This window comes from Heteronotia binoei, chromosome 11, assembly GCF_032191835.1.
Source record: "Heteronotia binoei isolate CCM8104 ecotype False Entrance Well chromosome 11, APGP_CSIRO_Hbin_v1, whole genome shotgun sequence".
In the NCBI taxonomy this organism is placed as follows: domain Eukaryota; kingdom Metazoa; phylum Chordata; class Lepidosauria; order Squamata; family Gekkonidae; genus Heteronotia; species Heteronotia binoei.
Window position 1 is genome coordinate 72,098,905 of NC_083233.1, and position 24,519 is coordinate 72,123,423.

Genomic DNA, 24,519 nt, shown 5'->3' on the forward strand with positions numbered 1-24,519 from the left:
TATGACAAGAAAAGCAAAGCCTTCAGGAGTGTTAATGTCCTGGGGACAGACTCTGACATTTTATTTTTTGTTTTATTTTTTTTATTTAATAGGCTTATATTCCGCCTTTTCCTGTAAACGCGCTCAAGTCGGATCACAACATATAAAGATAACAATAGAAACCTACATTTCAAAGTTCAAACACCAATTTAAAATTAACGCACCACCGGCGGACAGGGCGCCGCATATCAATAACCAGTTGTAGGCCCACCTTAAACAATGGTAATAACAACAGGATAGCACTGTAATAAAGCATGGTGTCACCACAAGGAAGGCCAAATGATGGAATAATAGGACGCCCGCTGCCTCAACCATAGGCCCATCAGAACAGCTCCATCTTGCAGGCCCTATGGAATGGCAGTAATTCAGGTAGGGCTTGGATCTCCACAGGGAGCTGATTCCACCACGCAGGGGCCAGGGTTGAAAAGGCCCTGGCCCTGGTTGAGGCAAGGCAGACGTCCTTAGAACCAGTGGTGGTCAGGAGGTGTTGTGTAGCCAATCGCAACGACCTCTGGGGCGTATATGGGGAAAGGCGGTCCCTCAGGTTTGTTGGTCCCAGACCGCAAAAGGCTTTAAATGTCAGAACCAAAACCTTGAAGCGGATCCGGTACTCAATATGTAGTCAGTGCAATTGGCGCAGCACTGGCTGAATGCTTCCCCCCTCCCCATTGACCCTTCCTAAGAGCATAGGAGTGTTTCAAGCATGCTGCTGCTTTTATTGCTTGCATGGACCAGGCCCAAGGCTCAAACAAGCATCCCCTGAGGCGTGCAGTTCCAGAAATACGTGTGTGTTCTCAGGCACGTTCTCAGTCCCCATGGAGAGACAGGTGGATGCAGGATGATTTCCAGTTTTATAATTTTTATTAATTTTAACTACAAAAAGGAAAAGCATAAGCTCAAGTACAGGAACATCAAGGGAGGGGGGAAATACAGAGTGGGAAATCAGAAACAAAGAAAGCTGCAAATATATCAGTTACATTTGTACCTCAAAACAAAATACTTAATCCTTTCTACCTGCAAGTATTGAGTTTTCCCCTTGTATTCTACTGTCTTCATTTTCCATTATACATTTTTTTACTAAGCTATTACTTAAAATACAAGTCTGAACTACTATTCTTCAGCAGACATATATATTTAAAAAAGTCACTAAGGTCTCAACACAAAACTAACTGGATAAGCTTAACCATATTAAAAATACAAACTGACTTGTTATTTTATAATATCATCATTTAGATAGGCATAAAGAACAAATATGAACATATGAAGCTGCCTTATACTGAATCAGACCCTTGGTCCATCAAAGTCAGTATTGTCTTCTCAGACTGTCTTCTCAGACTCCAGGGTCTCAAGCTGAGGTTTTTCACACCTATTTGCCTGGACCCTTTTTTGGAGATGCCAGGGATTGAACCTGGGACCTTCTGCTTCCCAAGCAGATGCTCTACCACTGAGCCACCGTCCCTCCCCTTGTTAGATGAGGTTAGGAGAGATAAATATTTCTTTATCCTTCTAGTTTACATATTTCAAATGGATAGAGAAAAATATCAAATTTAAAATAAAGTAAAAAGTGGAGAGATAAGGAAAAAAATGGTAAACAAGGAGCATATTAGTTTATCTCAATATCACCAATTTCTCCAAACAAACATATTAAGAGCAGGTTTTCCAGATTACAAAATAATTGTGTTGTCTGTCCGTCTTAAAAATTAATCCAAGTTAACTGTATATTTAAATTTCTTTTCAGAACTTTTCAATCCTTTCGTTCTTATGTCTATATTAATCAGAGAGGAACAAACCTATTATGTCCCAAAAATCTCACTTTGCCTTTTAAAATTGCATATCTTGCTTGGAGTTCCCTATTATCCAGTTACCTACAGAGAGAGAAAACAATTTAAAGTCCCTTGTTCCTGAAAGTTTTCCACGTTTTGATTTTTTTTATGAAATGTGCATCCTCTCTCAGTAACGACAGTAAAAAATCCCACGCCATTAGATCCTCTCAAAAATACTTCAAACAGCCTTAACTTCTGGTTCTTCTTAGTAACTGCGCCATAAGGTTCCATTTTAGTTTTCTTCTTTTCATTTCCCAACGGATCTTTTCCCATTTCCAACGCCACTAAGATCTCTTTGTCACTTTGCCCATGTAGATTCAAGTTTTCACTAGCTTTCAACATAAAAGCTCCCATTTGCTTTTTAATCAATTCTGTTAATAAACCAAGGTCCTGCTTTAGAGAGAATATGATATCCATTGTATCTTTTTTATGAAACATTTTGCTTTGTGATGCCATTTTACTCCACAGAATAACTCAGTCTAATAATCAAAGTTGAAAAGAGATCCAGTTAGTCTATCCTTCCAAATCTCCACCAGCCATATATCTTGATTGTTGCCATTTCAGTTGCACTCAGACGACAAATACAATTTTTTTTTGAATATATCTCATTTGTTCAGACCAAATTATAACCAAATAATAATCTCTTTATCACTTATTCAATCATAATCCGGGTCAATTTAAGTATCTATATTCAGTCAAATTCAGATTGTTGCATGCATTCAAAGTTCTTCTTTGTATCTTTTGGAAGCCTTGACTTCCAGAAAGCTTCCTCATCAAAGGCTCCTTAGAAAGCTCAAGAGTCATGGAGTAAAAGGACAGGTCCTCTTGTGGATCAAAAACTGGCTGATTAATAGGAAGCAGAGAGTGAGTATAAATGGGCAGTCTTCGCAGTGGAGGACGGTAAGCAGTGGGGTGTCTCAGGGCACAGTACTGGGTCCCATGCTCTTTAACTTGTTCATAAACTTGTAGAGCCAGTTTGGTGTAGTGGTTAAGTGTGCGGACTCTTATCTGGGAGAACTGGGTTTGATTCCCCACTCCTCCACTTGCACCTGCTGGAATGGCCTTGGATCAGCCATAGCCCTGGCAGAGGTTGTCCTTGAAAGTGCAGCTGCTGTGAGAGCCCTCTCCAGCCCCACCCACCTCACAGGGTGTCTGTTGTGGGGGAGGAAGGTAAAGGAGATTGTGAGCCGCTCTGAGACTCTTCGGAGTGGAGGGCGGGATATAAATCCAATATCTTCTTCTTCTTCTTTGAACTGACTTGTTTGTTGTTATGTAAAACAACCCATTAGCTGATGGTATGAAAAGCAAACTTACTTGCAGAGAAGAATTGCCGAGTTTGAGATAGGAAAGCAATACATCAAAGGCTTTTTAGGAGCAAAGAAAGCAAGCGGTCGGGTGTTCACCTCTTTCTGCCATAATGGCGATCAAGGCAGCGAAGCATTGAAGTGCACAAGAAGAGCAGGAATATCCCACCGTATCCCTGTCTTCCTGTAAAAGCTCCATGCCAAAAGGAAACCCCTCGAGGGTCCCCCCTAGAGGTGCCATGCCTGTAGCATCTCTCCAACTGCCCGATTCAGGGGGGCCGCAAGAGACAAGCTCCACGGACCCCCACTGAGCTCAAGGCAATGAAACCCAGCAGTCCCGATTTCCAGTTTCTCATCTTTGTCAATTTGACCCAAAGATCTCCATTTCAATTTTGTTTCTCCCTTGTGTGAATTAAAAACGTGACTCTTGATTTCCGCACCGTTTTCTGATTCTGCACCTTGGATTTTTTGTCCTGGGAGATATAGGTGTTTCCCAACTTTATTTGTCCTTCAATAAAGCTATGTTAAATGCATACGAGGGCTGAATGCCAAGGATCTGTTCCGTAGAGATTAGGTCAGCTGTTGTTGCCTCTGCTTGCAAGGGGCTGTGGTCATGCAGGGCATAAGCACCTGAGTTGGCCGAAGTACAATGGTTTAGAATTCCTTGATCTACAAAGAGTAATTCATTGATCGTAGAATGCAAAGCCGCTGATTGAGAAGATCAATAGAGAAGGCACGCTAAATCTTCTCAATGGGATTGCCACCTTGTCTTGATGGTGGAAAGAGCCATCAAAGGTCAGCTGATATACGATGATTCCACAGGATTTTCTAGGCAAGAGATGGACAGAGGTAGTGTGCCATTGCTTGCCTCTTCAAAACAACCCTGGCCTCACCTCCAAAAACTAACCAGGGCTGACCCTGCTTAGCTTCCAAACCAAGAAGAAGAAAAGAAGAAGAAGAAGAGAAGGAGGAGGAAGAGGAGATAGAAGAAGACGAGAAAGAGGAGGAGAAGAGGAGGAGATGATGATTATTTATATCCCACCCTATACTCTGAATCTCAGAGTCTCAGAGCAGTCACAATCTCCTTTACCTCCCCTCCCCACAACAGACACCCTGTGAGGTAGGTGGAGCTGAGAGAGCTGTTACAGTAGCACCTCAAAAAGGATATTATAGCATTGGAGAAAGTTCAGAAAAGGGCAACTAGAATGATTAAAGGGCTGGAACACCTTCCTTATGAAGAAAGGTTGAAACGCTTAGGGCTCTTTAGCTTGGAGAAACGTCGACTGAGGGGTGACATGATAGAGGTTTACAAGATAATGCATGGGATGGAGAAAGTAGAAAAAGAAGTACTTTTCTCCCTTTCTCACAATACGAGAACTCGTGGGCATTCGATGAAATTGCTGAGCAGACAGGTTAAAACAGATAAAAGGAAGTAGTGGTGGCGGCCACAAGCATGGCCACCTTCAAGAGGGGGTTAGATAAAAATATGGAGCAGAGGTCCATCAGTGGCTATTAGCCACAGTGTGTATGTGTGTGTGTGTGTGTGTGTGTATATATATATATATATATATATATATATATATATATATATATATATATATGGCCGCTGTGTGACACAGAATGTTGGACTGGATGGGCCACTGGCCTGATCTAACATGGCTTCTCTTATGTTCTTATGTTCTTACCCTTTCAAGGACAACTGCTACGAGAGCTATGGCTGACCCAAGGCCATTCCAGCAACTGCAAGTGGAGGAGTGGGGAATCAAACCCGGTTCTCCCAGATAAGAGCCCGCACACTTCACCACTACACCAAACTGGCTCTCAGATTGGATTTATTCCCCATCCTTCACTACTCGAAGGAATCTCAGAGTGGCTTACAATCTCCGTTCCCTTCCCCTCCCCACAACAGACATCCTGTAAGGTAGGTGGGGCTGAGAGAGCTCTTTGAAAGAACAGCTCTGACAGAGTTATGACTGACCCAAAGTCACTCCAACAGTTGCATGTGGAGGAGCGGGGAATCAAACCCAGTTCTCCCAGATAACAGTCCACGTGCTTAACCACTACACCAAACTGGCTTTCAACCAGAGGTGATCCTGCATAGCTTCAGAGAAGATTGGACTAGCCTGAGCACTGCCTAGGGCCCCACCTAGTCTTCTATTTAAATAGAATGAAGTTTGAATTCGGGGGCACCTTTAAGACCAATAAAGTTTTATTAAAGCCACTCTCTGTATGGGGTAGTGATGCTCTGTATTCTGGGTGCTTCTAGGGGGGAGGCACAGTGGGAGGGCTTATAACATCCTGGCCCCACTGATGGACCTTCTGATGGAGCCTGGTTTTTTTGGCCACTGTGTGACATGGAGTGTTGGCCTGGATGGGCCATTGGCCTGATCCAACATGGCTCCTCTTATGTTCTTATGTGACACAGAGTGTTGGCCTGGATGGGCCATTGGCCTGATCCAACATGGCTCCTCTTATGTTCTTATGTGACACAGAGTGTTGGACTGGATGGGCCACTGGCCTGATCCAACATGGCTTCTCTTATGTGACACAGAGTGTTGGACTGAATGGGCCACTGGCCTGATCCAACATGGCTTCTCTTATGTTCTTATGTGACTCAGAGTGTTGGACTGGATGGGCCATTGGCCTGATCCAACATGGCTTCTCTTATGTGACACAGAGTGTTGGACTGGATGGGCCACTGGCCTGATCCAACATGGCTTCTCTTATGTTCTTATGTGACTCAGAGTGTTGGACTGGATGGGCCACTGGCCTCATCCAACATGGCTTCTCTTATGTGACACAGAGTGTTGGACTGGATAGGCCACTGGCCTGATCCAACATGGCTTCTCTTATGTGACACAGAGTGTTGGACTGGATGGGCCACTGGCCTGATCCAACATGGCTTCTCTTATGTTCTTATGTGACACAGAGTGTTGGCCTGGATGGGCCAGTGGCCTGATCCAACATGGCTCCTCTTATGTTCTTATGTGACACAGAGTGTTGGACTGGATGGGCCAGTGGCCTGATCCAACATGGCTCCTCTTATGTTCTTATGTGACACAGAGTGTTGGCCTGGATGGGCCAGTGGCCTGATCCAACATGGCTCCTCTTATGTTCTTATGTGACACAGAGTATTGGCCTGGATGGGCCAGTGGCCTGATCCAACATGGCTCCTCTTATGTTCTTATGTGACACAGAGTGTTGGCCTGGATGGGCCAGTGGCCTGATCCAACATGGCTCCTCTTATGTTCTTATGTGACACAGAGTGTTGGACTGGATGGGCCAGTGGCCTGATCCAACATGGCTCCTCTTATGTTCTTATGTGACACAGAGTGTTGGCCTGGATGGGCCAGTGGCCTGATCCAACATGGCTCCTCTTATGTTCTTATGTGACACAGAGTGTTGGACTGGATGGGCCACTGGCCTGATCCAACATGGCTTCTCTTATGTGACACAGAGTGTTGGACTGGATGGGCCATTGGCCTGATCCAACATGGCTTCTCTTATGTGACTCAGAGTGTTGGACTGGATGGGCCACTGGCCTGATTCAACATGGCTTCTCTTATGTGACACAGAGTGTTGGACTGGATGGGCCACTGGCCTGATCCAACATGGCTTCTCTTATGTTCTTCTGTGACTCAGAGTGTTGGACTGGATGGGCCATTGGCCTGATCCAACATGGCTTCTCTTATGTTCTTACGTTAAACAAATAAATAAAACTTTGTTGGTCATGAAGGTGCCATTGAAATTTCAAACTTTGCTCTACTGCTTCAGGCTAACAGGGCTGCCCACTCGGACCTATTTCCATTTGAGTAAATACTGTACCTTAACTGCAAAGTCTCTATGGAGAGAGACATGCCCTTGGGAAAGAGTTTTGAGAAATCCTCTACTAGAGAGTTCTTCTGAGTGAAACCACTTTGTCATAAAGGGTGAGAAGGAAGGTTTACGTGGGCCGATGGAGCAACTAGAGGGGAAGCAGCTAAGTCTTTCTTGCCGGACCTGGGGAACACATTGATCACCCAAGGAAAGCCAGTCTCAAGTGCTTCCTTGCTCATCTGTCAACCCCATGTCAGTTTTACACCTTTCCTCCCAGTTAACAGGTAGATGCGTTTCCTTCCCAGGGGTTATTTATCCTTCCCAGGCAAGGGTTATTACACGCTGTCTCCTTTTCAGCCGCTCGCTAATAAATTTTCTCAGCCGCCACTATAAAAGTGGGCCAAACGGATGGTGGGAGGGAGTCATTTATCATGATTTCTGCCTTTGTGTCGTGCAGGAAATGAGTAGCTGAAAAGAGCAGATGAAGGCAGGCAGGGAGTGGGGAGAAGATAGAATTTCATTCTCTTGAAATTGACCTCAAAGAACCTGGCTGAAGCAATGTGGCTCAGTGCTGTTCAGTGGCCATTTTGGAAATGCTCCTCACCTCCGCCTGCGTCTTCTCTGAAATAAATGTAAAATTCTTATGGTTATGGACTTAAGTATATTCGTAAGTCCAGTTTGGTGTAGTGGTTAAGTGTGTGGACTCTTACCTGGGAGAACCGGGTTTGATTCCCCACTCCTCCACTTGCACCTGCTGGAATGGCCTTGGGTCAGCCATAGCTCTCGCAGGAGTTGTCCTTGAAAGGGCAGCTGCTGTAAAAAGCTCTCTCAGCCCCACCCACCTCACAATGTGTCTGTTGTGGGGGAGGAAGGTAAAGGAGATTGTGACTGCTCTGAGACTTTGAGATTCAGAGTGAAGGGTGGGGTATAAATCCAATATTTTCTTTCTTTCTTTCTTTCTTTCTTTCTTTCTTTCTTTCTTTCTTTCTTTCTTTCTTTCTTTCTTTCTTTCTTTCTTTCTTTCTTTCTTTCTTTCTTTCTTTCTTCTTGTCAGAAATTGGGGGTTAAAGCAAACCGAACCCTCATTCTTGTTTTTGTCAAGCTGTTCGTCTTCAGTTTTTAAATGTGCCTCTTTGAGAACCAGCATGGTGTAGTAGTAGTTAAAGTATCAGACCAGAATCTGGGAAACCAGCTTCAAATGCCCACTCTGCCATGGAAGCTCACTGGCTAACCTTGGGCCAGTCACACACTCTCAGCCTAACCTACCTGACAGGGTTGTTGTGAGGATAAAACAGAAGAGAAGAGAATGATGTCAGCTGCTTTGGGTCCCCATGGAGGAGAAAGGCAGGATGATATATAAAGTAATAATAAATAATGGCTTTTTAAAAGTGTCTCTGTGACCCATAATAAAAAGTCCAGTATACCTTTAAAACTAACAAATTTTATTGTAGCATAAGTTTTCGAGATATACAGTCCTCTTTGTCAGATACATCTGACAAAGAGAGCTGTGTTTTTCTAAAGCTTATGCTACAATAAAATGTGTTAGTCTTAAAAGTTCTACTGGGCTCTTTCCTCTTTTACAGCAAAGGCTAACACAGCTAACTCCTCTGCATCTCCTACTTAATTGCAGGGGTCATTTTGTAAATTTAAAAAAAAGGCGGTGGAGCTCATTAGCATAACTCATTAGTATATGCACCCCACCAGCCAAAAGCAACCTGATGCAAGAAAGGAGAGCCCCGGGTGAGTGAGGCCTGCCTGGGCTGGCTAGAGATCCAGTCAGCCTAAGCAGGCCTTGCTCACTTGGAGCTCTCCTTGCCTGCTATGCCCCCCAGTCAAAAGGCCAACAAGCCATCCACCATCCAAAATCACATAAGAAGTGGAGAAAGGGTGGCGCGGGCTTCTCCAGGGGTTAATGAGGGCTGTTGGGGGTGTGGCAAAGTCCCTGGGGACTGGCTGGCTGCCCGCTCTCCTAATCCAGGGATTGTTATGCAACTGCACCTACTATTCAATGGACAAGAACATAAGAGAAGCCATGTTGGATCAGGCCAATGGCCCATCCAGTCCAACACTCTGTGTCACACACTATGGCTAATAGCCACTGATGGATCTCTGCTCCATATTTTATCTAATTCCCTCTTAAAGATGGCTATGCTTGTAGCCGCCACCACCTCCTGTGGCAGTGAATTCCACATGTTAATCACCCTTTGGATGAAAAAGTACTTCCTTTTATCCATTTTAACCTGCAATTTCATTAAATGCCCACCAGTTCTTGTATTGTGAGAAAGGAAGAAAAGTACTTATTTCTCTACCTTCTCCATCCCATGCATAATCTTGTAAACCGCTATCATGTCACCCCGGCAGTTGACGTTTCTCCAAGCTAAAGAGCCCCAAGCATTTTAACCTTTCTTCATAGGGAAAGTGTTCCAAACCTTTAATCATTCTAGTTGCCCTTTTCTAGACTTTTTCCAGTGCTATAATATCCTTTTTGAGGTGCGGCGGCCAGAACTGCACACAGTACTCCAAATGAGACCGCACCATCGATTTATACAGGGGCATTATGATACTGGCTGATTTGTTTTCGATTCCCTTCCTAATAATTCCCAGCATGGCGTTGGCCTTTTTTATTGCAGTCGCACACTGTCTTGACATTTTCAGTGAGTTATCTACCACGACCCCAAGATCTCTCTCTTGGTCAGTCTCTGCCAGTTCACAAGGTAGGTGGGGAGGAGGAAGGGGAACCCTTAGAAAGGTTCAGGAGCTGTGCTCCCGTGAGCTCCTGCTGAATCTGAGCCCTGTTCGTGTGGATCAATGAAAGTGGAATTTCACAATATTTTGGTTAGGCTTTACGGTGCCCCGGGATCCTCTCATGCTTTTTAATGCAGTGGCCTCCTCTGCCCTTCTAGGGGGAACCCCCCCCCCCCAGATCTTTAAGATCCATGTTGTTGTTTCTTCTGCATGAACTCATAATCTATGGTCCTGTGTGCGTGTGTGTCTGTTCACATTGATTAATGCTTTTTATAGAGCCGTCAAGCCGTATCATGCTCAGAGACTAGACGGACAGGGATGAAAGAGCAGAGAGCCCTGTGAGAAGGAATAGCCTGCTGGGGAGGCATCGGATGGTCAGAGCAGAGCCACAGCGGGGGTTTGAGGGGGGGGTGGGGGGAGGAAGCATTCCTTATGAACAACTGACCTGCTTATGAGCCAGGGAATGGGTGGGAAATGCGCAATAAAAGGCTAAAGGAGAAGAAGGGGCAGGGCGGGGGAGAGCAGATATGTGGCCTGTTTCTTTGGGGGGGTTTTTAAATCATTTTCCTTCTTTTTTGTTTGTGGTGCTTTGGCTTGTTTTCATGGCTACCTAGGTACCATTTATACACAACATAACCTGCCACCGATATGCAAACTGCCACAAAATGTACACTGACAGATTAGTTGTTGTTGTTCAGTTGCACAGTTGAGTCTGACTCTTTGTGACCCCATGGACCACATCACACCAGGCCATTCCATCTTTCACTGTCTTCCTAAGTTCGCTCAGATTCATGTTTATTTCATCAATAACACTGTCTAACCATCTCATCTTTTGCCGTCCCCTTCTTCTTTTGCCTTCTGTCTTCTACCATCCTCCGAAGTCTACTCAAATTCGTGTTCGTTACATCAGTAACGTTGTCCAGCCATCTCATCTTTTGCCGTCCCCTTCTTCTTTTGCCTTCTGTCTTTCCCAGCATCAGGGTCTACTCCAGGGAGTGCTCCCTTCTCATTTGGGGGCCAAAGTATCTGAGCTTCGACTCCAGCATCTGACCTTTCAGGGAACAGTCAGGGTTGCTTTCCTTTAGGATTGGCCACTTTGATCTCCTTGCCATCCAAGGGATGTGTCAATTTTAAGAGGAAAAAATCAGCACAAAGGGAGAGAAATAGGTTTAGGGGCTGTGGCTTGGTGATGCTGTCACAGGTTCAGTCCACCTATTAACAGGATCAAGCGGTGGGAGGTGTGAAAGACCTCGGCATAAGACCTTGGAGAGCCATTACCAGTTGGCATGGGAGGTGCTGTCATCGATAGGCCAATGGTTAGATTCCACTATAAGGTGGCTTTGTTTGTGGCATGGAAGTAAAAGCTTGCAGATTCATTTCTCACAAAGTAACACAAAATCCAGGGGGGGGGGATGTTTGAATAAAAGGATACGGCTTTCAGAACTGGGTTTCGTCCCCTGCTGTGTCATTGTGGAGAAGGACAGTGGGCATCCATCATAAGAACATAAGAGAAGCCATGTTGGTTCAGGCCAATGGCCCATCCAGTCCAACACTTTGTGTCACATAAGAACATAAGAGAAGCCATGTTGGATCAGGCCAATGGCCCATCCAGTCCCACGCTCTGTGTCATGCAGTGGCCAAAAAAACCCCCCAAGTGCCATCAGGAGGTCCACCAGTGGGGCCAGGATACTAGAAGACCTCCCACTGTGCCCCTCCAAGCACCCAAAATACAGAGCATCACTGCCTCAGACACAGAGTTCCAACAATAAGCTGTGGCTAACAGCCACTGATGGACCTCTGCTCCATATGTTTATCCAATCCCCTCTTGAAGCTGTCTATGCTTGTAGCTGCCACCACCTCCTGTGGCAGTGTATTCCATGTATTAATCACCTTTTGGGTGAAGAAGTACTTACTTTTATTAGTTCTAACCCGACTGCTCGGCAATTTTATTGAAGATCCACGAGTTCTTATACTGTGAAAAAGGGAGTAAAGTACTTCTTTCTCTACCTTCTCTATCCCATGCATAATCTTCTAAACCTCTATCATGTCAACCCGCAGTTGACGTTTCTCCAGGCTAAAGAGCCCCAAGAATTTTAACCTTTCTTCATAGGGAAAGTGTTCCAACCCTTTAATCATTCCAGTTGCCCTTTTCTGCACTTTTTCCAATGCTATAATATCCTTTTTGAGGTACGGTGGCCAGAATTGTACCCAGTACTCCAAATGAGACCGCACCATCGATTTATACAGGGGCATTATGATACTGACTGATTTGTTTTCAGTTCCCTTCCTAATAATTCTCAGCATGGCGTTGGCCTTTTTTATTGCAATCGCACACTGTCTCGACATTTTCAGTGATCCATCCTTCAAAGCAGCCATTTTCTCCAGGGAGCCTAGTCTTGGCCGCTTCCAGATCAATTGTAATTGCGGGAGATCTCTGGGTGCTACCTGGGGGTTGGCAACCCTACTGGGAGAGGCACTGCCATCTCCGAAACTAGCAGCCAACAAGAGATGTAGAGGGAAGGAAAGCTTGATTAGCAAGTAGATGAGGGTATGTAAAGGGGGGGGGGGAAGGAATTTAAAGAAAAAAAATATGTTAATATATTTATTTTGTATGTTCTGGAGGGCACAACAAACTTTTGTATGCATTTCCCTGGAAGTTCTCGAAAGAGAGTGTGGCGTTTTTGGGCTAGCGTGCGTTGCAATTTAAGGACACTGAATTCTTTTTCCCTAGGACTTTACAGGACACTTGGGTAGGGAAAGCCGTCACCTCACTTAGCATAGCGCCGGAACCTTCCACCGAATGCATTTGCATCTCATTGAGATGCGAGCAAGAGGGGGGCCTCCCCTTGGTTGCTCTTGCTGGAGCGCAAGAAGAGGAGAGAAGCAACCAATTGCGACTAATGCTCATTTGGTAGGCAGTCGTCAAAGGTGCATTTGAGTGGAAAGAAAGGGGGGAAATGCATTGTGCCCCAGTGAACTTTGGAAGGTACAAACTTGGCACAAGCCTGGCTTTATCTTTCCTTTCCAAAGCGGGGAGGGGTAGCGGGGAAGTCAAAAGCAAATTCGATGTGTGCTTATCTAGGATTTACATAGCTCATGAATTAAGCCTCTGCAGCTTTGCTGGTAAATGGTGAGAAGGGGAGTGATCTGGCTGTGTAAAGAAAGAAGGTGGATTAAGTCCTTCGATCGTTTTGAAAAACTTGAGTTGGAGACGGAACAAAAGCTAGTTCTATTAGCCATGTAATCTGATATTTGTGTCAATGGAAAACACCTTTCTGCTGTAACTCCCCCCCCCCCGCCCCCGGAGTGTATTTGAAATAATCTGGGATTGGACCCTTCACCCTAGAGACCCTCCCTCCCAAATTTAATGCCAATAGGGATGCCAGTCTTCAGGTGGGACCTGGAAGCCCCAAGGAGTTACAGCTCATCTCCAGACTGCAGGGATCAGTTCCTCTCCTCCATTTTCTCCTTACAGCAACCCTGTGAGGTAGATTAGGCTGAGAGCATGTGACGGGCCCAGGGTCACCCAGCAAGCTACCATAGCATGTGTGGGGAATCATACCTGGATCCCCCAGATCCTCATCCAACGTTTTAACCACAACATTGGTTCTCTCTGTAGAAAAACAGAGCTCCCAGACCCTGCAGTCTTTATGGGTGAACAGCAAGATGGCCTAACCTTTTGTCTCCCTGCTTGGAGAGAAGATGATATTCACTTGGAGGGGGAGGGATAGTGCTTTCACATGCACTAATAATGACAGAGAAATTTTAGAACCTGACTGCGCAGGTCACTGGATCATTCCTTGGGACCAGTGTTCCCTCTAAACTGAGTTGTGATTTAGTTTACAGATTTTTAGCCTCCGGCTCAAACATTTTTGTCCTAGCTCAGGAAGGATGACCCCAGAGCACACTAATTTATGCAGCAGCTCACAACTTGAATGCCAGTAGCCAGGGGTTGTTTTGTAGAAGAATAGGTGGTGGAGCTCATCCAGGGATTGTTATGCAGCTGCACCTACTACTCAATGGACAAGGAGGTGGAACTCTCAGAAGGAGGAGGTGGAACTCTCGGAAAGGTTCAGAAGCTGCGCTCCTGTGAGCTCCCACTGAATCTGAGGCCTGCCAGTAGCTCACAAAGCAGAATTTTTGCTCACAAGACGCTGCAGCTTAGAGGGAACATTGCTTGGGACATGTAGAGAGAGGGAAGCTTGATCCTCTGCTTCTGTTCCCTTGGTCACATTTAGGGTTGCCAGCCTCCCAGTGGGGCCTGGGGAATCTCCTGGGATTGCAGCTGATCTCCAGCCCACGGAGAACAGTTCACCTGGAGGAAATGGCTTCTCTGAAGGTTGGACTCTTCTGAAGTCAGCAGGATAGCTTCTGGAATGCCCCGATTGAGCGATCTAAGCTACAGGCAATTGACACATGGCCTTGGCACCTGGACCTGGAGACCTCAGACTTCCTGTTGGGGTTGCCAGACTCCAGGTGGGGCCTGGAGATCTCCCACTTTTCCAACTGATCTCCAGCTGGCCGAGATCAGCTCCCCTGGAGAAAACAGCTGCTTTGAAGGGTAGACTCTAGGGCATTGGACCACGCTGAGGCCCTTCCTCTCCCCTCCCCTCCCCAATCCCCACCCTCTCCTGGTCTCCAGGTATTTTCCAACACAGACCCAGCAACCCTACGAGGCCTTGACCAAAGGTTCTTGAGGTATGCCCTCAGAAGCCAGGGGCTGTGGGTCTGAGAGAAGCCCCACGGTGCTTGAGATTCCCTTGGCCTCCTGATCTGCCTCCAACAATAAACTTGTCTCATCCCAGAGCTCATCTGGATCCTCCTGTGAGCCTGCCTCAATAGGGATGATGACACTTCCCTGCCTGTTTGTCAGCATGCACAAGCAAACCCTTGAAGACAGGCTGTGATTCAGTGATATACTCACTCTGGATGCTGAATGCTCTGGGTCTGTTATCCGGCATCTCTAGAGAAAGGATCTCAGGCAGCAGAGGTTGGGAATGACCCTTCTCTACCTGAGAGGCACTATGAGGCAGCTTCGTAAGTTAAGAAGCAGAGACTCAGTGGCAAAGCATCTGCTCGGCAGGCCAACGATCCCAGGTTCAATATCCAGGTGGCAAGTAGTAGGGAAAGGCTGCCTGGCTGCCTGAAGAGCTGACACCACTCGGAGCAGTCTGGTCTCACTTGGTGGAAGGTGCCTTAGCGGTGCCAAGCTCCAAGTGTGCACACTTTGCAAGATCCTGGGAGAGGTTGGGTTCTGACAGCGCACTGGATTGGAGCTCCTGTCCTGGAGTTGCACTAAAATGACATTCCTTCAGAGTTGCAGAGGGCAAACATGTTGACCAACAAGATTTCAGGGGGAGGAGTTGGTTTTTTATACCCCACTTTTCACCACCCAAAGGACTCTCCGGCTGCAATCACACACACTAAATAATGCACTTTCTATTCATTTTCAATGCACTTTACAACTGGATTTTGCCAGTTCACACAGTCAAATCCATTCACAGAGTGTGCTGAAAGTGGATTGAAAGTGCATTATTTAACATGTGTGATCGCAGCCACAGAGTAGCAGACACCCGGTGAGGTAGGTGGGGCTGAGAGAATGCTGAGAGAACCATGACTGACCCAAGGTCACCCAGCTGGCTGCATGTGGAGGAGGAAGGGAAACTCAAACCCGGTTCTGCAGATTAGCATTCGAGAGACAATAAGCATTTGAGAGACAAAGCTCCCTTCGTTAGATTCTTCCAGAGCGAAGCTTCTCATACCAGAGGAGGCCAACAATGGGGGGAAATTATCCTAGGAAATATCCTCTCTCTCGAGCCCGTAATCCCCAGCAGATTTTGGTCTTCCAACATGGCCGCTCTGGGGTTGTCAGTTAAACCCCTCATCCCCTTCATCCCAGTCCTGGAAGACTTTTCAAAAGAGACGATAGCGGTCCTGTTTGCCTTTGTGAAGGTCACCGCCGCAGCCTGAATGATCTGACAGGCGTGGATTTCCGTCTCTGTGGATTAGCATATTTTAGATTCAGACTGATAGTTAAATAATGCTTGCATTCAACGTACTAGGGGGAATTTGCTGGGTTCTCTTTTTTTTAATAGTAAGCTCAATAACTCCAGGTTCATTTCATAAAGAAAGTTTACGCTAGTTTGGCCTAACGGCCCAGGCGAGTTGATTAAACCTTGGCTGGGGCTCTATTGACATTTCTAATAAAGAAATCACTATCTAAGCGTTTTTCCTCACTCTCTTCTTAAAGTAGCGCAGCGGGCAGAACAAAACCTTTAGAGACAGGAGATGGGAAAAAAGGAAATGCAGATGTGCGTCTTCTGGGCAGGGGAAGGCAGTGTGGATTTTTAAAATTTTTCTGTCTTTAGTGAACTCAAGAACAAATGAAGCTACCTAATCCTGAATCGGGAAGAACCCTGTGGCAAAGCTGCAGTACTGCAGTCCAAGCCCTCTGCTCATGACTGGAGTTCGATTCCAGCGGAAGCTGGGTTCAGGTAGCTGGCTCAAGGTTGACTCAGCCTTCCAGCCTTCTGAGGTCAGTAAAACGAGTACCCAGCTTGCTGGGGAGAAAGTGTAGATGACTGGGGAAGGCAATGGCAAACCACCCCGTAAAAAATTCTGCTGTGAAAACGTCCTGATGCAACGTCACCCCAGAGTCGGAAACGACTGGTGCTTGCACAGGGGACTACCTTGACCTTTTTAATTCTGAATCAGACCTTTGGTCCATCAAGGTAAGTGCTGTCTACTCTGACAGGGACTCTTCAGGGTCTCAGCAGGCAGAGGTCTTTCACATCACCTGGGCTATTTTAACTGGAGATACTGGAACTTGTTTTCCCTCCTAGGGCTACTGACCTCCAAGTGGTAGCTAGAGGTCTACTGTGTCACATACTGGGATTACAACTCATTTCCAGGTGACAGAGATTAGTCAAAGCCCCTCCATTCCCAGGCTCCATCCCCAGAATCTCCAGGTATTTCCCAACCTGGGGCTGCAAACCTGTTTTCCCTCCACCACTGTGATATATCCAAACAATTCTGGGGGTGTTGATTTGTGATTCACTTGCCTAGAAATTAGTATTTTGAACTCTTATTTGGGAGAACCGGGTTTGAATCCCCCGCTTCCCCACATGCACCTGCTGATGTGACCTTGAGTCTGTCACAAGTTCTTGCAGAGCTGTTCCTCCCAAGAGCAGTTTCTGTCAGAGCTCTCTCAGCTCCTCCTAACTCACAGGGTGTCTGTTGTGAGGAGGGGAAGGGAAAGGAGATTTTAAGCCACTCTGAGACTCTTTCGGGTAGTGAAGGGTGGGATATAAATCCGATCTTCTTCTCCTCCTCCCCTTCTTCTTCACCTTCTCCTTCTCCTCCTCCTACTCCTTCTTCTTGCAATAGCAGATTCTCCGGTGTCAATTTGAGGGTGGGAACTCTAGCTTCACAGGGTGAAGGGCCCTGGCTTAGTGGTAGAGCATCTCCTTCACATGCAGAAGGTCTTAGTTTCAATCCCCAGCATCTCCAATTAATGGATGAGGTAGTAGTAAGGTAAAAGATGTGTAGCTGCGATCCCGGAGAGCTTCTGCTGGTCAGAGTAGACAATTTTGACCTTGGTAGACTGATGGTTTGATTCAATGTCAAGCAACTTCCTAACGTATATGTGAGGTCTATGCTTCCTCCTTGATTGCCATTACCCTCTTGGCCCAACTTTGATGCGTTTCTCTATATTTATGGTCCCAGACTACTTTAGTAATTTCCAGATTACTTCATAATAAGGGCTGAACTACCCTAATGCTTCTTCTGGGCTGCATGGAGAGATTTATGGACTTTAAAAGGAAGGAGGGAAGTCAGAGTTGAGAAACAACCTTGAAAGCCATACCGTTAAAATCAATACCTTTTGGCATACCTCAGCATTCGGTAAAGGTTAAGGAACTACTGGGTGGGGAGATTGTTCAGATTTATTAGGCTGTTTGATTGGCCTGATCGAGGACCAGGTTGGGGGTGGGCAGGTGTACTGTAGGTAGGTCTGGAAGAGCAGATCAATCTGATTTAGAGTAAGCCATTGAAGTGAAGAACCAAGCTGGAGTCAAAAGTTTAGGGTAACCAGGAGAAAACCCTATTGGCCCGTTTGTCATCTGATCCCTGTGATTTTCATCACCACCATCATTTCGTAGCAGGAGGTCCTTTGCATATTAGGCCACACACCCTTGATGTAGCCAATCCTCCGAGAGCTTACAAAAAAAAGAGCCCTGTAAGCTCTCGGAGGATTGGCTATGTCAGGGGTGTGTGGCCTAATATGCAAAGGACCTCCTGCTATAAAATGACCCCTGGCCAGGGCACACATATAGGGTGATGACTGTGAAAGGTACTAGAGAAGAAGAAGACTGCAGATTTATACCCCACCCTTTTCTCTGAATCAGAGACTCAAAGCAGCTTACAATCTCCTCTATCTTCCCCCTCTCCACAACAGACACCCTGTGAGGTGGGTGGGGCTAAGAGGGCTCTCACAGCAGCTGCCCTTTCAAGGACAACCTCTGCCAGAGCTATGGCTGACCCAAGGCCCTTCCAGCAGCTGCAAGTGGAGGAGTGGGGAATCAAACCCGGTTCTCCCAGAAAAGAAGAAGAAGAATTGCAGATTTATGCCTCACCCTTCTCTCTGAATCAGAGACTCAGAATGGCTTACAATCTCCTATATCTTCTCCCCCCACAACAGACACCCTGAGGGCTCTCCCAGCAGCTGCCCTCTCAAGAACAACTCCTATGAGAGCTATGGCTGACCCAAGGCCATTCCAGCAGCTGTAAGTGGAGGAGTGGGGAATCAAACCTGGTTCTCCCAGATAAGAGTCCACACACTTAACCAGTACACCAAACTGACCAGATGTTCTTTCTCCCTCAAGCTACCAGTGCCACAGAGAGCGAGATCTCTGAATCTTCCTAGGTCCCCTGCTTGAAGGCCATTGGCATTTGTTATGTAATGGTTAATATGTCAAAGTAGGACCAGTGAGGTGAGGATTCACATCCACACTCTGGCATGAAACTCACTGGGTGACCTTGAGCCAGCATTTTTTTTTTAAATATCTCAGACTAACCTGCTTCATGGGGTCATTGTTAGGATAAAAGGGAAGAGTGAAGAATCATATAAGTTGCTATGGACTCCTCAGAGGCAGAGGTAGATAACTGTGTGTTAGATGGCTTATAGGTGTGTGACGGATGGTTTAGAAAACCCACCATCAGAATGAAGAGAGTAAAAGAAGGCAAATGGGAAGACCAGAAGGTTCAGCTTGGCCTAAGAAGTGATATTGTGAAGAGACTGATGTGTTAGTCCTGTAAGTCCAGGCAGTCATCAGTCTCTACTGGAATGAGTTAGTAGGTAATGTGAAAGACCTGTAGCTGAGGTTCTGGACAGCTGCTTCCGGTCAGAGTAGACATCATTGACCTTGATGGACTGATGGTCTGACTCAGTATAAAGCAAATTCCCTGTTGTTCAGTCACACAGTCGAGTCCGACTCTTTACAACTCCATGGACAAAATCATGTCAGGCCCTCCTGTCTTCCACTATCTTCCGAAGTCTGCTCAAATTTGTATTAGTTACATCAGTAACGTTGTCCAGCCATCTCATCTTTTGCCGTCCCCTTCTTCTTTTGCCTTCTGTCTTTCCCAGCTGTCACCCTGTACACCTTCCCAATACAGATGTGAAGTCTTTCCTTCCTTTGGGCTTCTGGTAGTCCCTGGAAGAGGTCCAAGGTGCTCTCCAAGGTGCTGAACTTAGAGAGTTGTGTCTTATTTCCCTGCTGTTCTGCTGCTGTCTTAAGAACATAACATAAGAGAAGCCGTGCTGGATCAGGCCAGTGGCCCATCCAGTCCAGCACTCTGTGTCACACAATGGTCAAAAAGCCCAGGTGCCATCAGGAGGTCCATCAGTGGGGCCTGGACACTAGAAGCCCTCCCACTGTTGCCCCTCCCAAGCACCAAGAATACAGAGCATCACTTGCCCCAGACAGAGAGTTCCAACAATACACTGTGGCTAATAGCCACTGATGGACTTCTGTTCCATATGTTTATCCAATCCCCTCTTGAAGCTGGCTATGCCTGTAGCCACCACCAGCTCCTGTGGCAGTGAATTTCACATGTTAATCATCCTTTGGGTGAAGAAGGACTTCCTTTTATCCGTTCTGACCCGACTGCCTTCTGGTCCTTCTCCATATGAGTTCCTCCAGATATTGTCCACTACCCAAGGAACTCTCAGCTTATCTGGCACACTAGAAGCAATATGGTTTCATGGCTGTAGTATTGAATAGGGATGGGCATGAATCGGCTCACGAACTAAAATTCGTCACAAATTTTGGGTGGCCTGTAGTTTGCAAAGCAATGTTTGTGGCAGGGTGACCAGCACGAACATCTCATGACCTTCCATGCTGTTTGTGGTGGTTTGTGAATGGATACATTTCCAGACAGTCTCCATTCAATTAAACTGTTTACAAAACTCCAAAGTAACAGTGGGGTAAAATTCTACCAATAGGGGCCCTCCAAATCTTAACAGGCACTGCTGGCTGCCAGTAACAGAGTTCCCATTCTGTTATATAGTCTATATATACCCTCAGCTGGCCTCCACACCCTCTACTGTGTTGGCTGTTGCCAGTTAGACAGGGAACTTTTAAAAAGTGGAGCACATCCATTGATTCCTGATTGTGAACACTTCTCCACTGCTGAGGTTTGGGTGTTAGGTGGACTCAGGGCTCTGAGCCACCCCATCTCTCCACTAACACCACAGTATTGAGTAGGGATCGGTATGAACCAGTTCATGAACTAAAGTTCATCATTAGGGTTTGTAGAATCTTTTGGGCTCAAGTGCCATGTTCTACTGGAGAAAGTTTTTCTTCCAGACGTTTCATTCTCGGCTGCGGAGAACATCCTCAGTGGCGTTGCAGCCAGAGCAGAGCTCCACCACTGAGGATGTTCTCCGCAGCCGAGAACGAAACGTCTGGAAGACAAACTTTCTCCAGTAGAACACGGCACTTGAGCCCGAAAGATTCTACAAACCCTAATGATGTTACCAGCCATGAAAACCTGAAATCTTTGATAAAGTTCATCACTAAGGTACTAGGTGTCTTGGCTGAGGACCCACACATACTCTCCTGACTGTGACCTTGTCTCCCCTGGTGGGGTTGGGTGCAATGTTCCCTCTAAGCTGTAGAGTCTTGTGAGCAAATATTCTACGTTGTGAGCTACCGATATTAAAATTGTGAGCTACTGGCATTAAAGTTGGTGAACTACTGCACCAATGAGTGCGCTCTGGGGCCATTTTTTTTCTGAGCTAAGACACAAATGGGTGAGCTGGAGGCTAAAAATCTGTGAGCTAGCTCACGCTAACGCAGCTTAGAGGGAACACTGGTTGGGTGTTAGGTAGACTCAGGGCTCTCAGCCACCTTCTCTCTCTGCTCATTGGAAACAATAAAGGATGGGGGCATCTTCTTTGGGATGCCAAACTTAAGAGTCAGCTGGAGATTCTCTGTGAATTTAGGGTCTCTAATTTGCAGAAGATCCGTTCTATATGCTTCTAAACCTGTGCCTTTCATTTCCTAAGGGCACCTTTTTTTGGGGGGGGGGGCTGTAACTTGGACCTCATGAACTTAAAAGTTTGTGATGGTTCGTGACCTGGGCATGGCATGAACCATCGACTGAACCACATTTCCCCAGTTCCTGCCCATCCCTAATATTGAGAAACTCAAGTTCAAATGCTACTCATTCATGGAGTTAACTGGATCACACTGGGCCAGTTATATTACGTTCTCTTTGCCACACATTGATGATAGGAGGATTACACAGAGGGTAGACCTTCTACACACTGCTCTGAGCTCCTAGAAGGACGTTGCAGCTATTATGCTCTCCTAGGGGTTAACACTTAGACAATTCTTGCCATCTGAATGCTGATTACTTTAGTACACTCCCTTCTCGTGAGGTCAAGGAAGAAAATGTGGGTAATGGATAGGAGGCTGCACAAAGAACTCATTAGCAAAATAAGGCAATGCACCGGCAGCAAAGATCAAGATGTTTTCCATTCATGTTACTCTGGAGATGGAATGTGTCAGTTCCTCAGAATATTCCAGTACTTCCCATTAAAAAGCCACAAAACCTCAAGCACCACCAGAAGTGTGGTCTTGCCTGAGATCTGGGTTCCTTTAGGGCCTGAAAGGGGCATCTCATGATTCATGAAGTCCAAGGTTATGCTGGGCCTGAAAAGCCCCTGAGAAAATGGAAATCACCCTTCCTGACCTGCTTTTCAACCTGCTTTAGGGCTACAAACTAGTCATTCACGTGATGGCATTAATGGGGGATGATGGTAATGTAGAGTGATGCACATCAGTGTGGCAGATGGAACAGTTTTCAGAAAGGGAGGAACTGAAAATTGCAGCAAACTGCACATAATGACTCAAGCGGGCAGCCGTGTTGGTCTGAAGCAGCTGAACAAAGCGGGAGTCAAGTTGCACCTTCAAGGCCAACAAAGTTTTATTCGGAACGTCAGCTTCCATGTGCTCAAAGCACACTCCTTCGGGTGAGGGGATAAGGTACAGTGGGCTGAAATAGATGTAGTTGGTGGGTTAAGAGGGCAAACTGAAACTCTTAACCCACCAACTACATCTATTTCAGTCCACTGTACCTTATTCCCTCATCTGGAGAAGTGTGCTTCTAGCACACGAAAGCTTATGTTCTGAATAAAACTTTGTTGGTCTTAAAGCTGCACTTGACTCCTGCTTTGTACATAATGAAATTCAGGGACAGGGCTTTTTTTGAGCAGGAACGCACAGAAACGCAGTTCTGGCTGGCTTGGCATCAGGGGTGTGGCCTGATATGCACATGAGTTCCCAATGGGCTTTTTCTACTAAAAAAAGCCCTGTGTGAAATAATGGTGACATCAGGGGGCATGGCCTAATATGCAAATGAGTTCCTGCTGGGCTTTTTCTACAAAAAAGCCAAAAGAAACAAATTTTAAGAAACAAATTTTAAAAGTTCTCTTGTTCAGCTGGAATTGATAGTTCCAGGTGGGTAGCCACATTGGTTTGCAGTGGAACATCAAGATTCTAATCACCTTAAAGATCAATTAGATTTTCAAGGTGTAAGCTTTAGAGACAAAGCTTCCTTCATCAGGCGATTCAGATAATTATTTGATAAAGGGAGTTTTGACTCCTGCCACAGGAGGTGGTGGCGGCCACAAGCATAGCCACCTTCAAGAGGGGTTTAGATAAAAATATGGAGCAGAGGTCCATCAGTGGCTATTAGCCACTGTGTGTGTATGTATAAAATTTTTTGCCACTGTGTGACACAGAGTGTTGGACTGGATGGGCCATTGGCCTGATCCAACATGGCTTCTCTTATGTTCTTATGAATTATGAAGCATATAGTCAGCTTTATCCATTCCTGGATCAGTCAGAATCTATCTGCAGTGACTGGACTATTGCAAAGTGAAATAGCCTATCTAGACTGGACTATTGCGAGGTGCAGTAACCTGTCTAGACTGGACTATTGCAACGCGCTCTACTTGGTGCTACCTTTGAAAAGTATTCAAAAGCTGCATTTGGTGCCGAATGTTACAGCTAGTCTGTTGGTCAGGGCCAGCTATTGGGACCATGTGACCCTCAATGTGACAGCAATTACACCAGCTGCTAATCCACTCCTGGGCCCAATTCAAAGTGTCAGTTTTGACTTTTTAAGCCCTACATGAATTGGGACCAGAGTCTTCTGCCATATGTTCCTACTCAGGAATTGAGATCACAGGGAGAGGCCCTCCTGACTGTCCCATCAATCAAAGACGCTAAGTTGAAGAAGAAGACAACGACCATAGATTTATACCCCACCTTTCTCTTTGAATCAGAGTCTCCAAGCGACTTACAATCTCCTTTATCTCCTTCCCCCACAACAGACATCCTGTGAGGTGGGTGGGGCTGAGAGGGCTCTCCCAGAAGCTGCCCTTTCAAGGACAACTCCTACGAGAGCTATGACTGACCCAAGGCCATTCCAGCAGCTGCAAGTGGAGGAGTGGGGAATCAAACCCAATTCTCCCAGATAAGAGTCCACACACTTAACCACTACACCAAACTGGCTCTCTTGGTGTGGCATCTGAGAGAGGGCCTTTTCAGTGACAGCCCCACAGTCATGGAACAAATTCCCCAGGGAGGTGCACCTGACTCCTTCACTTTCAGTGTTTAGGAGGCAGTCGAAGATGATTTTATTTAGGACCACATCTGGTTATGTTTATTAGTCTTGAGGTGTGATTTTAAATTTTGGGGTTTTTTTATGTTTTCGATATATATTTATTTTATATGTTTTACCCATATTGCAAACTGCCTTGAGTTTCATAAGGAAGAAAGATAGCTAATAAATGGTTTTTTTAAAAAATAAATAAGATAGTAAAATTCTAGAATAAATAACAGAAGTGGTAAGATCTGCTCATCCCTACCAAAGAATACATCTCCCAGGTTTACAGACTGAGGTGTGACCACATATGATCCTCCTGACACCCAGTACCTTTGGGAAGTCCAACTTCATCTCAGGCCCGGCGCTAGGGGTTTTAGCTCCCCAGGCCGAAACCTGCCTCCTGCCCTCTCAAGGGGTTTATTCCGATGACATCACCAGAAGTGACATCATCGGGGCTTGAAGTGTGAGCGCTTGCCCCCCTCCCTGCTCGGTCCTCGGCTCTCGGAGAGCCAGTTTGGTGTAGTGGTTAACTGCGCGGACTCTTATCTGGGAGAACGGGGTTTGATTCCCCACTCCTCCACTTGCACCTGCTAGGATGGCCTTGGGCCAGCCAT

At 46.1% G+C, this 24,519-nt stretch overlaps 1 protein-coding gene across 1 annotated transcript in view; it reads left to right on the forward strand.

Annotated features, from left to right (window-relative positions):
- The window catches only part of LOC132579464 (transmembrane protein 132D-like), a 781,341-nt gene that overhangs the window by 450,298 nt on the left and 306,524 nt on the right, over positions 1 to 24,519 (forward strand). The window lies entirely within an intron of this gene.